Source organism: Grampus griseus (genome assembly GCF_964374135.1).
Source record: "Grampus griseus genome assembly, chromosome: 2".
Classification (NCBI taxonomy): domain Eukaryota; kingdom Metazoa; phylum Chordata; class Mammalia; order Artiodactyla; family Delphinidae; genus Grampus; species Grampus griseus.
The window spans coordinates 122,092,092-122,107,569 of NC_139018.1; the positions used below are offsets into that span (position 1 = coordinate 122,092,092).

Genomic DNA, 15,478 nt, shown 5'->3' on the forward strand with positions numbered 1-15,478 from the left:
ATGTGGGATCTAGTTCCCTGACCAGGGATCAAAGCTGGGACCTGTGCATAAGGAGTGTGGAGTCTTAACCACTGTGTCACCAGGTAAGTATCCATTTTTAGATGTATTCTTGATGCGTTTATGGGGGGAGATGACCTCCTACTCCTCTGCCATCTTGACTTCCTCTCCGAAAAACAAATTTAATTTTGTACCAATGAGAGCCTCATAAAAATATGAGACCCAGGGATAAGTTGGGAAATTGAGGCTTATATGCTATGGTGAGCTAAGGAATGAGATAGGAACCTGGAGACTCAATGTAGAGGAGGGTAATTCACTGGACAGTAAGAGCAGATGTTTGATAATCAGATGTTTTCCATGCCATACAGATAGGTCATTCAAATAAAAGTTATCTCTGGTAATAGTTCTCCGAGTCAGGTCCCGTATCTAAATTCTTTTAGACAGTTAAGGGAGAAGTAAAAGTTTTTCTTGAGTCTCCTGGGCCTTGATCGTCTTTAGCTCAGAATAATCCATTAGCCAATGCAGCATATTTTGGGGTCATGTATTCTGATCTCCTTCACCTGTCTTCCAATGCACTAAGAAAGGTAACTTATTGGCACACCCAGGAACCTCAGGATATTTTGGGGACCTTAATAACGGGAAATCACCCAAATCCATAGGCATTGCAATAAAAATTCGGTGACAAGGGCTTGGTGTGCCTTTTAACTTCAAGAGGCTTTGAAAAGACCAATCTGAGATTACTTATCAAAAGTTTCAGCAAAAAGATTTCAAGGAATTATGAGGCCTGTCACTAAACTTGTTGCATCATGTAAATAATGAAGTCAAATTTAATGACATGACTATTTTGCAAACAAATTTGTCTCATTTGATTATTTTTGATAGAAATGGTGGAATCTAGAGAGAAAAATTGTTTCAATATGAGACTGTGGTATCCACTTGTGTGTTCCTCCTTTCATGCTTTGCCAGTTTTTCACAAATTCTGAATTTTTTCCAGATCCTCCAATATCTGGCTAAAGTTTTCCAAATTGATATTCCCAATTTTTCCCCTGTCTGACGTGAAATTATTGCAACTGAATTTTTACTTTTCCTAAATCCCTGCAGGTAGACACTAGATGACTTGATACGAACATCAAGAACATAATCACAACAGATTATGTACGGGCAACTACTTTTTCCACACTTGTGTGGGCCACTCAGAAATTTCACCATAACAGCTGCTGCCATCACCACTGACATTTAAACTGCAAACAAGGAAATCCATTGGATTGCCACTGCTTTCTCCACTCCACTATCCAAAGTTGTTTTGAGCCAATCATTTAGAAATATTCTTGACTTTCTGCACTCTGGAATCAAAAACTTGGTTTGTAACATTAATATTTTGTTTTCTTTACTTTCATAGAAACTTTCCTTCATTAAATGCCTGATAGGTAACACCACCAAGCACATATCTTCTACCACCTGGTCTCAACAGATGATTCAGCTGTTCCTTAACAAACAAAAGAAGACTGAAAGAAATGAACTTGTATTATCCAAAGGAAAAAAGAATGTCTCTTATTTTCTTGAAAATGTGGGGGACTGACAATTCTTTATTTGATAAAACTAGTCATCCTAAACTCTCTCCTTGGTTCATCTGTGCATTCTCTTATAAATTCTTAGCAAGAACTATGCTAATTCAGTTTGACAATAGTCACTCATTGTCTTTGTATAATCAGTCTTGATACCAAATTTGCTCTCTAATTTTCTATTATCTACCAAGTGATGACCAATAAGTGTGGCCTGTCTTCAGAAAGAATCCTGTTCATTTGATTTACCCAGATACCCCTTTATGTTTTATGTTTCCTATTAGTAATTTTCCAGACAGCGACCCCTACCAGGCTCCTTGGATATAAATTCCCACTTGCTCATGCTGTTTTTGAGATTGAACAAGGCTTTATAGTGAGGTCTCTTTTCCCTTATAAGAATATTATTGAATAAATCTGTTTTTACTGCTTTAACTAATGTTCAGCTATGAGTTCTCTGACCTTAAAATCAATCACTCTATTCAGAACAGCAAATCCCTTCCTTGCCTAATTAAGAGTCATGAAGAGACCAATGTGTCCAGGTGGCAGTCTTAACTTCTAGTTCAGGGGAATATCACTGTTTTTTCTCCTCGTGGAAGCATTCCATCCTCATAAATTAGGTTCTCTAGGTCAGAGAGCATAATGTCATGGAAACAGTAAGCAAAAATGTTGCTAGTGGGAATAGAAAACAACTAACACTCAACTTTCTGTGGGTTATTTGTATGGAAATATGTTAATATAAATGTTTCAGACATTACATGAAATTTCTAAAAATCTTATATGTTCTGGTATAATGTTATAAGTCATAATTCTAGTTATTACTTTAAAATGTATATCTCAGAAATAACTAAATTTCCTTGTCAATTGCATTATTATGAACTTTCATCAAATCTTTAACCGTGGTCATTTTTAAGTCTTTTGTCATTTACAGACAGTTCTGGGTGTACTCTGATGCTTTTGCAAAACTGTTTCATCTTCAAGGAATTCATGGAAAAGACTCTGACAAGTACAGGTTTCTGGTAACTGACTATACTGCTGAACTGAATGAATAAGCATTTTCAGAACTCTAATGGAAAACTGATGAATTCATAAAAGTGCTAACAAAAGATCAAGATAAAAAAGTTAGATTTTTTAGAAATGGCGGCTTCGCTAGGAGGCATGTTCTCCGGGCAGCCACCGGGACCGCCGCCACTCCCGCCGGGCCTCTTGGCCCAGGCTTCGCTTCTTCAGGCCACACCAGGCGTTCCGAGGACTTCTAACAGTACCTTGGTGGACGAGTTGGAGTCATCGTTCGAGGCTTGTTTTGCTTCTCTGGTGAGTCAGGATTATGTCAATGGTACAGATCAGGAAGAAATTCGAACTGGACGTCTCGGAACTGAGGAACGAATTACAGAGAAAGGATGCTCTGGTCCAGAAGCACTTAACAAAACTGAGACATTGGCAGCTGGAGGACATCAACATGCAGCACAAAAAGCCAGCCGACATCCTTCAGGGTTCCCTGGCCTACCTCGAGCAGGCATCTGCAAATATCCCTGCACCGATGAAGCAAACCTGAGGAAAAGCCACCTGAACATGAGCTGGTGGCTGAGTCAGCCCAGACACAGTTTTGCCAAACATCACTTCTTGTAGACATGACATTTTGGGAGAACTCTTTGCCAGAGAGTGAGATGATTTAGTTTTGCGCTCTCATCTAAAAATTTCCCCCTATTTTTATAAGCATTATTTCTGGAATACTTTATAAAATGCTTATTGCTTTGGTAAACCAAGTATATTGTCTTTAGCAAAATTTAAGACTGTTAATATCATGCCGTTTACAGATTCCTTTTTATGTTTTTGTTTTTTGCTTCTTGTTTTTATTATTTTTATTTTTGTATGAGTGTTTGTCTCTCTGTTTCCAGTTTTGGATTATTTTGTATGATCTGAGGGGAAAAGCTTGTATGATCTGATCTGCATATCAAAGGATGAGGATTTTGGTTGTAAGGCCTTTTATGATAATTTACACATCAGTGGCAGTATATAAAAATATGTAAATTTGCTGTTTTTCAAGACTGAACTACCTAAAGAAGAGGAGTCTAATGCAACGATGTAACACTTCCAGAACCTCAGAATGAGGATATTTTGTAAATAGGTTGGAAGAGGATTATAATTTCATAGGTTAGTGTAGTAGCTGTTACTGTACTGCAGTAACTAGTGCTATAGGAATCCAGCAGTATCCTTAATGTTGACTTTTTTTGTGTGTGTGTGGTACGTGGCCCTCTCACTGCTGTGGCCTCTCCTGCTGTGGAACGCGGGCTCCGGACGCGCAGGCTTAGCGGCCATAGGCCACGGACCCAGCCGCTCTGCGGCGTGTGGAATCTTCCCAGACTGGGGCGCAGGCCCGTGTCCCCTACATCGGCAGGCGGACTCTCGACCACTGCACCACCAGGGAAGCCCCCTTAATGTTGACTTTTATTTGGGGTGAGTTTATATTTTGTGTAGTATTCATTTACTTTTGGGGGAGGGTAGGAGAAGTGATATTTAAAAATTTATGTTATTAGGCCATATGTTTTGATTAGGTAGTAAATTTAGTTTTAAATTGTGAGTCTGAGTTGTAATTGCATTTCTCTCAAAATGACATAAGTGCATGAGCAGCTACGTTTTATTTTTTTATTTTATTCTAATTAATTATTTTTGACATCTGTATTGGAGTGTGGTTGCTTTGCAGTGGTGTGTTGGTTTCTGCTTTGTAGCAGGGTGAGTCAGCTGTGCATGTGCATGTGTCCCCATGTCTCTTCCCTCTTGCTTCTCCCACCCTCCCTGTCCCACTCCTCTAGGTGGTCACAAAGCACCGCAGCTACGTTTTATTGATGATCTGACTGAGGTTAATGTGAGCTTCCTATTTCCAAGTTCAGCCTTCATCTAATTTCACCTTTCTTTGGAAAATCAGTAAAAATCACAACTATTTTTATTGCCCAGTTGTTTATAAAGTTTTATTCAAAGATCAAAGATTTGATGGTGCATAGAAGAGACAACTGTTTATAGGTCACTTACTGGGCCAGCACCAAAGGATTGAGAACATATTTTGACCACTAAAAGTTGTACTGGCTCTTGTCAAATTGCACTGCTCCATCAGAGGGTCAGACAGCTCAGCGTGGACTGACAGCGAGGTCAGCATTGTGAATGGCCATTCCCAGTTCCCTTTAATCTCCTGAGCATCCATGCAATGGGGAAGCAATGCACCATGAGGCAAGACTAGAGGTTCAGTAGATCTTTCACTTCAAAGCATAATCTAGAAACCATCACAAATGACCAAGTTGATGCTACAGTCATTGAAGTTGAGATGTATGATGGGGTGAGGCTCAGTTATTCACAGAAAAATCCTGGCAAGGCTTAATTCCAATTCACGATTAGTATTATTACCCATATTTTGCTTAAACTTCAAAAAGCCCCTTAGAGGTAGCTGTTATTCCCTCTATAATCTTCATGTCCTGGACCTAGGAAGTCAAAATATTTGATCCAAGTATGCCAAGGTCTGCTATAGTCCATTCCTAGCAGTTTTGTTTTCTTTGGTTTTTTAAAATTGGCTTTCCTGGTTATTTTGAGCTTTGTTTTATTTCTCTACCTATTGAGGTTACATGTGTATTTTGGAATTATATCATTTACATAGAAACACTTTTCAAGTGAAGATGACCAGTGTCCTAGGAAAATGAAACCGCTTTAAAAGTAGACCATGGAAATCACAAAGTCTGATATTCCACAATGCGGATTGCAGTCTTATGGACACTAGAAATACCATGGGTAGGTCATCAGTAACATTAATAATATTTCCCTATGGGCACTTTCTGATAACACTGGCTTGTTTTATCTTAATGTCACAATGAAACAGTATGAAATGTTAATGCAAGAATTTGTTTTAGCTATGTATGTAAATCATATTACAAGCAAGTTATTTGGTTGGTTGGCTTTTTAGTTCATTCCTTCAATCAGATGCTTCAAAAGAAATGTGTTTCAAATGTCCACTTTATGATCAGTTTAAGGATAAGTTTAGAAAGAAAAATATTTGGTAAACCATTCCTGGTGGGCTGAGCCCTGCTTCTGCTGGACTTCTTTGGGCTGGGCTGTTTCATCATCTTGTGTCCTAAAAACAAACAAAACGTTTTCTTAGATGGTTTTGAAAATTATTCAATAAACAACTTAATACTCTACTATCCTTTTAGGGAAAGATAACACTTCTTTACTCTTAAAAAGATACTAGGGCTTCCCTGGTGGCACAGTGGTTGGGAGTCCGCCTGCCGATGCAGGGGACACGGGTTCGTGCCCCGGTCTGGGAGGATCCCAGATGCCGCATATTTTGCAACATGTACTATTTATTTCAAGCACAAATTAAACAACCCCCTCCAAAAACAGGTAAAAGAAGAAATGGTTAATCAATACAGTATTACACTTTATGGCTTCTTCAAAAGTTATCTGATGTGCTCTGGCATTTCAATGAGGTTGTGAAATTAGCCTAATAAATTGAAAAGGGGAGATGGTAAAAAAAAAATTAATTACATGGGACTGAGTGAACTGATGAGGATGATTATAATTTTTGTCACTTCCTGTTTGAATAAAAAATAAATCCCACAAGTACTCAGAGGCCAAAAATATACAAATCAATTTTCACTGCAAAGTAAAGGAGCTGTTATAGTGGAAGATTGCTGGACTGAATGTCAATATTATGACATAGTATGAGTGTGTTTCTTGTTTGGTAATTGAAATCATTGTTGCTTTTGTTGTGATCATCCATTTACAATGCTTGGTGTCAGTTTATTTATCTCTTATAAAAATAAAATACAGTGTGTGTGGAAAAAAAAAGTTAAAGATACTCCAAAACAATGAGGTTTTAATAAACGTAGTGCTTTGGGGCTTCCCTGGTGGCGCAGTGGTTGAGAGTCCGCCTGCCGATGCAGGGGACGCAGGTTCGTGCCCCAGTCCGGGAAGATCCCGCATGCCACGGAGCGGCTGGGCCCGTAAGCCATGGCCGCTGAGCCTGCGCATCCGGAGCCTGTGCTCCACAACGGGAGAGGCCACAACAGTGAGAGGCCCGCGTACCGCAAAAAAAAAACAAAAACAAACGTAGTGCTTTCATCATATCCACTTTAGACTTTTATAGTTGAATTCCAAAAGTGACTTGCTTTTGTTGAATCTGGGCCTTGTAGTTAGTACTAACTGGAAACAATTCTTCTGCAGTGAGTGCATCTCTGATTTTTGTAACAAATTTCACTAGAGAATTTCCTTCCCTTCATCTCCCAATGGAGAAGAAAGATAATATTCATTATTAAATTATTCGTTAATGATTTTTTAAAAAATGTTGCTAGTGGGCACTAGGAGAAATAATGAGTGGTGTCCCTCCCACTTTCACCCCTGATTCCTGAACCCATGAATACTGGATATCAAAGAAAGAGTACCCTTATTCAAAGCATATACAGCTCCTTGGAGAACCTTGTTAGAACACTTATGTTGTTACCTCTTGGCATTGTAAATGAGCCACCAAAATGTCCTTCCACCATGATATCAAATCATCTGCTTCAGGATTGTGGGTCACATGGTAAGACAGTAAATTGAATGAACATGGTCCTATTACCACAAATCTTCTGTGTAAAGTAAGTTTCTTAATCTGAAGCAATCCTGAGTAAAATACCAGAAGAGTGGATAAGGCATTCTTTAAGTCCACAGGTGATAGTTTTGGCAGTATCATTGCATAGAGGCAAAGCAAAGTGTGCTAAAGTTGTGTCTATTCCAGTAATGAAAAGTCCATCTCCTTCCATTATATAAAGGATCTACTGTAATCAACCTGTAACTAGGTAGCTGGCTGATCACCCTATGAAGTGGTTCCATATGAGAGGATCAGTGTTGCTCTCAGCTCCTGGTTTATTGAGCACTCAGCCTTGGTGAGTGAAAGTTAATGTTGCTAACTCTTGCATAACTTCCATTCATGCAACCATAGATACTTTGTTCATGAATTTGTTCATGAGCCCTTTGGGCTATGGCAGTGACAGCTGGGCAAAGAGGCTAACTAGTACCCATAGAATGCATCATCCTATCCACTTAATCATTGAAATCCTTTTCTGCTGAAGTCTACCTTTTGCAAACGTTCCATGAAAGGAGAAATATCTTCATGGGTTTTCTTACCCATTGAGACCTTTACCAAAATCTCATTGTCATTAATTTTCCAACCATGTTCCTTTCAAGGTTCTGACTATCAATCCAAAGCATTGTCCCCAGTTCAAAAATGTTACATAATGATACATAGCAGCACTTCTGGACATTTCTTCTTGCAAACAAAGTGAACAACTGGGTAAACTGCCTGATATCGTGCCACTGGGATGATTCCCTTTCCAGAAAGGGACTTTATGGCTGCAACTCTCCTCTTTTGGGTAATGACTACATATTGTGCAGAAACATTATTAAACCAGGCCTGCATTTCTCTTTCCTTTGTCAACTACTAAGAGTGTTCCTCATAAGGTCATAAGTGGAGGTTAGGAGAGAGAAGGCAGTGCTTCAGGAGTAGGTTCCATGGGCTTAGGGCTTTTTATCTAATTGTTTTTGCCTTCAGAGTTTGCCCTGACTCTATCATGCATATATCACTTTTTTTTCAAGGTGTGGTACTTCAGTGCATTCCAAATGCTATGCCTTACCTGGTCAGATAACACTCAATTCAGGAGGAGCAGTGCTGGTCACATGGTAACTTGGCAGCCCATGGTCAAGCATTCAGTCTCTTGTAGGTCCAGTAGCAGGCCAAGAGCTGTTTCTCAAAAGTAGAGTAAGTATCTGTGGATGATATCATGACCTTGTTCCAAAATCCTAAAAATCAGCCTTGTGCTTCACTTATAGGGGTTGCCAAAGGACCCAAGCAAGATCTTTTTCTGCCCCTGAAACTTCTAGAGCATTGGGTCTGCTGGAATACATGGCCCAAGTTGCAGAGCATCTTGCATAGCAGGCTAGACTTGTTGCAAAGCCTTCTCTTTTTGTGAGCCCCACTCAAAACGAGCAGTTTTCCATGTCACTGGATAAATGGGCCAAGAGTAACACACTCAAATTAGAAATATATAGCCTCAGAAATCCAAAGATGTTCATTGTCCTTTTTTCTTGGTTGTAAGAGGAACTAGATGCAAAAACTTATCTACTTATTTGTGTGTGTGATTAAATATATATATAATATATATACTTATATATATGTATGTATATATATTATATATGATTATTATATATTTTATATTATATATATATATACATTAGCACTTTATTTTTTGACTTTTTGATGATAGCCATACTGACAGTTGTGAGGTGATATATCATTGTAATTTTTATTTGTGTTTCCACAATAACTAATGATTTTTATTGCCTGACTGGCTAATGCTGCCAGTACTTTGTTATATAAAAGTGGCTGTGCCTCTCTCTCGGTGGTAGGAGGGGTCAGATGCAACAACTAATTGTTTATCTTAAAAGGGATATCTGGATATGCCCTAAGCCACTGGACTCATAGAAATTTCATAGAGGTAGAAGGTCCTTGATTTATTCGGATGTATTCCACACCATTTTACATATAAATGACAAAAGTAACTCTAAATAATTTGATATTCCCACTCAATAGGTCCATAAAGCATAATGTTATCAATATAAAGGGCCAGTAAGATATCTTGTGGAAGGAAATGACAATCAAGTTCTCTGCAAATTAAATTGTGACGTAGAGCTGGAGAATTGATGTACTCCTGAGGGAGAAAGTAAAGGTGTATTTTTGTTCTTGCCTGGATGGAAACTGCTTCTAGTGGGCCTTATGAACATGTATGGAGGAAAATGTTGTGCCAGGGTAATAGCTGGTAAATGAATTCCAGGAGATATGTAAATTTGCTCAAGCAATAAAACCACATCTGGTACAACAGCTGAAGTTAGTATCACCAATGATTAAGATTTCCTTAATCTGCTGTTATTCTCTAATAGTCATATCTTCTACAAGGCCTAATAAAATAATTTTTGGAGATGTGGTGGGAATCTACATTGTTGCATCTTGATTGTGGCACGCATCTCTGCACTTCTACCAGGAGTGTGGTATTGCTTTTGGTTTACTATTTTACAAGGTGGAGGCAGTTCAAATGACTTTCATATGACTTTTTGCATGTTAATATCCATCATTTTGCAGACAGAAACCTGTGAGGAGATTCTGCCAGCTATTAGTATCTCTATTCCAATCATGCAATATAGATCTGGGGAAATAACTACAGATGAGTTAAGGGAATACCACTTTAAGATGACCTTAGGTAAAACTCAACTGACATATGGTATTAACATATACATAACAGAAGCTATTGGCCACTATATGTCTCCCATTTTTTTCTGCTAACATATGATCTAGAGCACTTTTATTGTCTAAAAATTTAATAGTTATAAGAGGAGACCTTGAGGTCATAAAGTTGTAGCTACCATCTGCCAGCAGACACTACTTTGACAATGGCTAGTGGTGTCCCATATCTAATACAGCTCAGAAAACTCAACTTCTCAGCAATACAGAAACGTCTAAAATCATGTCCATCATGGCCATCTAGTTTTACCCTGGATGTCTGGACCACAGCTATTCCATTTTGACTTTCAAATGCATTCCCCTCCTCAATGGCCAAAGTGGATGTACAATTACAATGCATGTCCAAAAGATCACAGTATAGGCTGCTCTGGTCAGTAAAGTTTGTTAAACCACATATAAGACAGAATGACTTCCCCATACTTCAAAATATGTGCAGATTTTTCCATCATTTCCCCTTTTGATTGAAAATCCTTCAACAGACCAAAAAATGTCCCTCAATAAAAAAATAAAATTATGTTCTCTAGAATCACTCTCCATCCATTCCAAGTGTATATTAATAAGGGTTATCCAGAAAAAAACAGAATATATGGGTTAGATAGGTAGATAATATATAGCTAGAGAAAAGACAGAGGATGATGATGAGATAAATAAAGATAGATGATAGATAACTAGATGATAGATAATAGATAATCAATAAGTAGACAAAAGAGGATATTTATTATAGCAATTGTTTCAGGTAGTTATAGAGGACAGAAGTCTCACTCTTTGTCATCTACTAGCTTAATGATCAGAAAATTATGTGGTAAATTGTGTCTAGGTTCAGAGTCCTAAAAGCAGAGGAGCCCATGGAATAACTTCTAGCCCTATGCTAAAGATGTAAGAATGAAGGGCCACTGGTGTAAATATCAGAGTCCAAAGATTGAGAACCAAGAGTTCTGATGTCAGAGAGTTGGAAAAATAAATGCTCCAGCTCTAGGAGAGGAGAAGGTATTTGTCTTCCTTTGCCATTTTTTTTCTATTGTGGGTCTCTATTGTGATTAGATAATGCTGTCAAAAAATTGCTGGGGCTGGATCTCTTTACTCAGTATACTGATTGAATCAAATGCTAATCCTTTGCAGAAAAGCCTTCACAGGGGGCTTCCCTGGTGGCACAGTGGTTGAGAGTTCACCTGCTGATGCAGGGAACAAGGGTTCGTGGCCCGGTCCGGAAAGATCCCACATGCTGCGGAGTGGCTAGGCCTGTGAGCCATGGCCGCTGAGCCTGTGCGTCCGGAGCCTGTGCTCCGCAACGGGAGAGGCCACAACAGTGAGAGGCCCGCGTACCGCAGAAAAAAAAAAAAGAAAGTAAAGCCCTCACAGTCACACCCAGAAATAATGTTTTATCCACTATCTGGACTTAGCCCAATAAAGTTAACTCTAAAATTAACCATCATAAATTCACCCCTTGTCAACTTAACACTTATACCCATCATCTTCAACAATACTTAAATTTCAAATAAAGAAAATAATCAGTTAAATTCTGCCTAACATGATGGAAGTATCCTGCATACTACCAAAACACACTAACTCCTTCTCCACAAAAGAGGTAAAATCCTCGTGTTTTGTTTACTCTTCTAGATATCCCATAAAAATTGTACAATGTAAAATTAACAATACCTAAATACCATGATATGAAGACAGTATATCTCCTAAATACATGATAGGGAAATAAGAGAGGATAGAAAAGAATATATTTGCTTAATACGTGTATATATACACACTAATATATTCATAACAAAGGAGAAAATACTCATGGCAATTATTGTCCTTATTGCTGTAGTTGGTCAGCAATGTTATAAAGGAGGTATATATAACTATGTTTTTCTACTATTCATTCTGTATTCTTTTTTCATCAGCTAACACCTCAACAGGTGGTGGCTATTTACTTGGTGAATTAAAAGCTTTCAATCCTAAAGGGTCTGGGACATTACTAGTCCTGCTTGGATTGGGTTGTTGTAGATTTATCTTAATGTTAATCACAGAGCATCATTGTACTAAGAGACACCCTAAGGTTGTTCTATATATAAGACACACTGTTCTTTACCTTCCTTATACAATATTTTTCCAATTTTCCTTTCACAGTGACACAGATTATTTTCTTCACCAAACTTTAGTCAAACACTTTGAACCTTCCCCTAGGACCATCTGTGCACATCCTTGTGATAGCCTTATCATAATGATGTTGCTAAGACAGTTTTCCAAGGGTCTCTTATACTTCAGTAGGGATTACCCTCAATATCTAACCTGATTTTTTGTCCTCCCCCATCCACCACAACCTGGCCTGTCTTCAGCAAGGATCCTGTTAGGTTGATTTAGCCAAAATCCCCCATACCCTTCATATGTCCTCTTAGTAATTTTCCATCCACTGAACCCAGCCAGGTTCTCTTGCTATAAATTCACACTTGTCCATGCTGAATTAGAATTTTATTCTATTTCTACACTGAGCTCTCTATTTCCATATTTCAATAGTCCTGAGTAAAATTAGTTTTTATCCTTTCAAAACTCTGGTTCTTCTTTGACAGTAATAATCTGCAACTTGGATAGATAAGATTTAATTTTGGAGCCCTTGGCAACTCACTCAGGAACCAAAGCATATACCAATGGAGACTTCATCTTCTTTCTTAACTGTTTGATTGGAGATCCTTGGGTGAGTCTGATTACTAAACCATTGGTCCAGACAAATGTCATTTGAATCTTGTAGAGACAGATTTTTATTCATAAGATTTTGAGTACACTCTAGAATTTTGGTTATAGTACCAGAAAACAAACAAAAACAAAGTCAGGTTAGATTCTTAGGTTTCTGTCTAAGAAGTTTGGTTAGAGGCCCAGGCAAGCACAAGCTGTGTTAGAGTCCCAAATTTCTCTATTCATAGGTATATATATATATATAGTACCACTAGTTCCAAACATTGGAGCATCTCAGTGAACTGAAAACCGACCTCTTGAACCCCTGTTGACTATATGCTTAACTCTGTCTGCTTTCTTCCTTGCTGGTGTGATTTTACTAGGAATAATTTGGCACTTCAGTGGCCTCTTTGGGAAATTTATGGTTCCCAAATGGGTTCCTCTAAAACCTCTTCCTCTTCCCATCAGAGATGCTCCATTTACTGCTTAGATATCCCCTCCAGTTTCCTTGAGCCCTTTCATATGTCCCACTTCATAACCATGATTCCTCCATCTCTCTGTTCACCCTGCCACACTTTTCCCATTTTACTTCAGCCCCACAGCTCCATAGTCTATTTAACTATAGCTCTCCTAATCTAAATCAAGTCCTATCCAGGGACTAATAGATCCCCAAAAGCAAATACCTATAGTTGAAATTAGGAAAAAAAAGCTATTTGGAAACATAACTTTATGCCTTGTATACTCGTATGAGTTAGGATACATCCAGAGAGCTGCTATGTGTTTCATTGGTCACTGACCTAAAATTTAGTCCACAGCTTCCATCAAATTACATATTAGGGCAAAAGAAAAGCTTAAGTCACCTCCACAAATATTGGTAAACAGTTAACTTTGACTTGTCCATTTGCCAGAAACACAATTTAGTTATAAATATAAGGTGGTGGTAAACAAGTGAAAATTTATTACTATGCTTCTCGGATTTACAGCTGAAATTTTTAAATAAAATCTCTAAAACATCTATATGCCTCTGTAAGTTTTTGTGTGTCTTTATGTATGTAAAAATGCATGTATGTTACGTATATAAGACATTTTATACCTCTGGATAATATTACTAAATTAATTTTTAAGTCTCTTAAAGGAAATCTATCCAAATTGGCTTAGAGATAAATGTGTCCCTAAAATTAAGCATTCCTAAAACTTTAGAAATATAGATATAAATCTAATTTTAAAAAATTTAACTGGGATTACATTTGTTAAATAAAGCTAGTTTTAAAAACTGTTAGTACATGGAAACTGACATGTCTTCAGAGTTGTCAGCATTAAATATAATGCATATATATATATGTATATGTATATTTTACCTAGATTTAGTAATCAAGCAAGCTTATGGTATCTTTAATGGATGTTTAAGATAACAAACTAAAAATACAATAGGTGGTAAAATTTAATTTAAAAGTGAGTTGCGGGACTGCACTGGTGGTGCAGTGGTTAAGACTATGTGCTCCCAATGCAGGGGGCCTGGGTTTGATCCCTGGTCAGGGAACTAGATCCCACATGCATGACACAACTAAGAGTTTACATGCCACAACTAAGGAGCCCACATGCTGCAACTAAGGAGCTGGTGAGCCGCAACTAAGGAACCCTCAAGCTGCAACTAAGGATCTTGCCTGCCACAGCAAAGACCCAGTGCAACCAAATAAATAAATATATAAATATTTTTTAAAAATTGGGTTGCATGACGCAGGTCAAGTACTTCAGTAAATTAAGAAGAAGGAGAAGGAGAAGAAGGAGAAGAAGAAGAAGAAGAAGAAGAAGAAGAAGAAGAAGAAGAAGAAGAAGAAGAAGAAGAAGAAGAAGAAGAAGAAGAAGAAGAAGAAGAAGAAGAAGAAGGAGGAAGAGGAGGAGGAGGAGGAGGAAGAGGAGGAGGAGGAGGAGGAGGAGGGGAGGAGGAGGAGGAGGAAGAAGAGGAGGAGGAGGAGGAGGAAGAAGAGGAGGAGGAGGAGGGAGAGGAGGAGGAAGAGGAGGAGGAAGAGGGGAGGAGAAAAGGAAGACCCATGTGTTTAACCTTTTTTATGTGCTTTGCTCTTAGACTTAAAAAAAAAAAACTTGATCAATTTTTAACTAGAAAAATATCCTAGGATAATGTCTAGATTTGATTTTTTAGACTCATGAAATGTTCATGATCAACCCAAATATAATTGTAATTGTTAAGAACAAGTGACTGTAAGTGGGATAAAATTTTTATAAATTTGCTAACAATTATTATGTTTTACCAAATGTGAACTTAATAATTATTCCACAAGTATTTTTTCTAACTTGAAAACTTAAAGCTATGCTAAGTTAGGATAAATAATAGATATTTGTTGAATTTCCAAATAAGGTAAAATATTGAAATATTAATTGCTGAATATAAGTTTATCGAATTTTTTTTTTTTCCAGTACGCGGGCCTCTCACTGTTGTGGCCTCTCCCATTGTGGAACACAGGCTTCGGACGCGCAGGCTCAGCGGCCATGGCTCACGAGCCTAGCCGCTCCGCAGCATGTGGGATCTTCCCGGACCAGGGCACGAACCCATGTCCCCTGCATCAGCAGGCGGACTCTCAACCTCTGTGCCACCAGGGAAACCCCAAGTTAATCGATTTTAGGCATCTTATTTTTATAAACACAGCATAGAGAAAGTAAATATATTTGTGCCTGTCAATAACATGATATTTGTTCTATAAAAAGCCATATGCCTCTATAAAGTTATAAAATGATGTATTCATAATTTGCTACAGAATGATACTGTGTGGTAGTCAGTTAAAAATTGCTCAGTTCTGTTTTTATTTTCTGTAATAGACAGAAATAATGGTTAAAATTTTGTATCAATTTTGCAAATAACACCACTGTGACTAACAAGAGTAAAGAAAAAACTCAGTATGCAAGGAAATAAGATGTATTTTTA

At 38.0% G+C, this 15,478-nt stretch overlaps 1 pseudogene across 1 annotated transcript; it reads left to right on the forward strand.

Annotated features, from left to right (window-relative positions):
* The first annotated feature begins 2,693 nt into the window (after positions 1-2,693).
* On the forward strand, positions 2,694-3,317 carry LOC309818425 (mediator of RNA polymerase II transcription subunit 28-like; annotated as a pseudogene). The gene has a single exon. The product of its transcript is annotated as a mediator of RNA polymerase II transcription subunit 28-like (transcript).
* Positions 3,318-15,478: the final 12,161 nt, after the last annotated feature.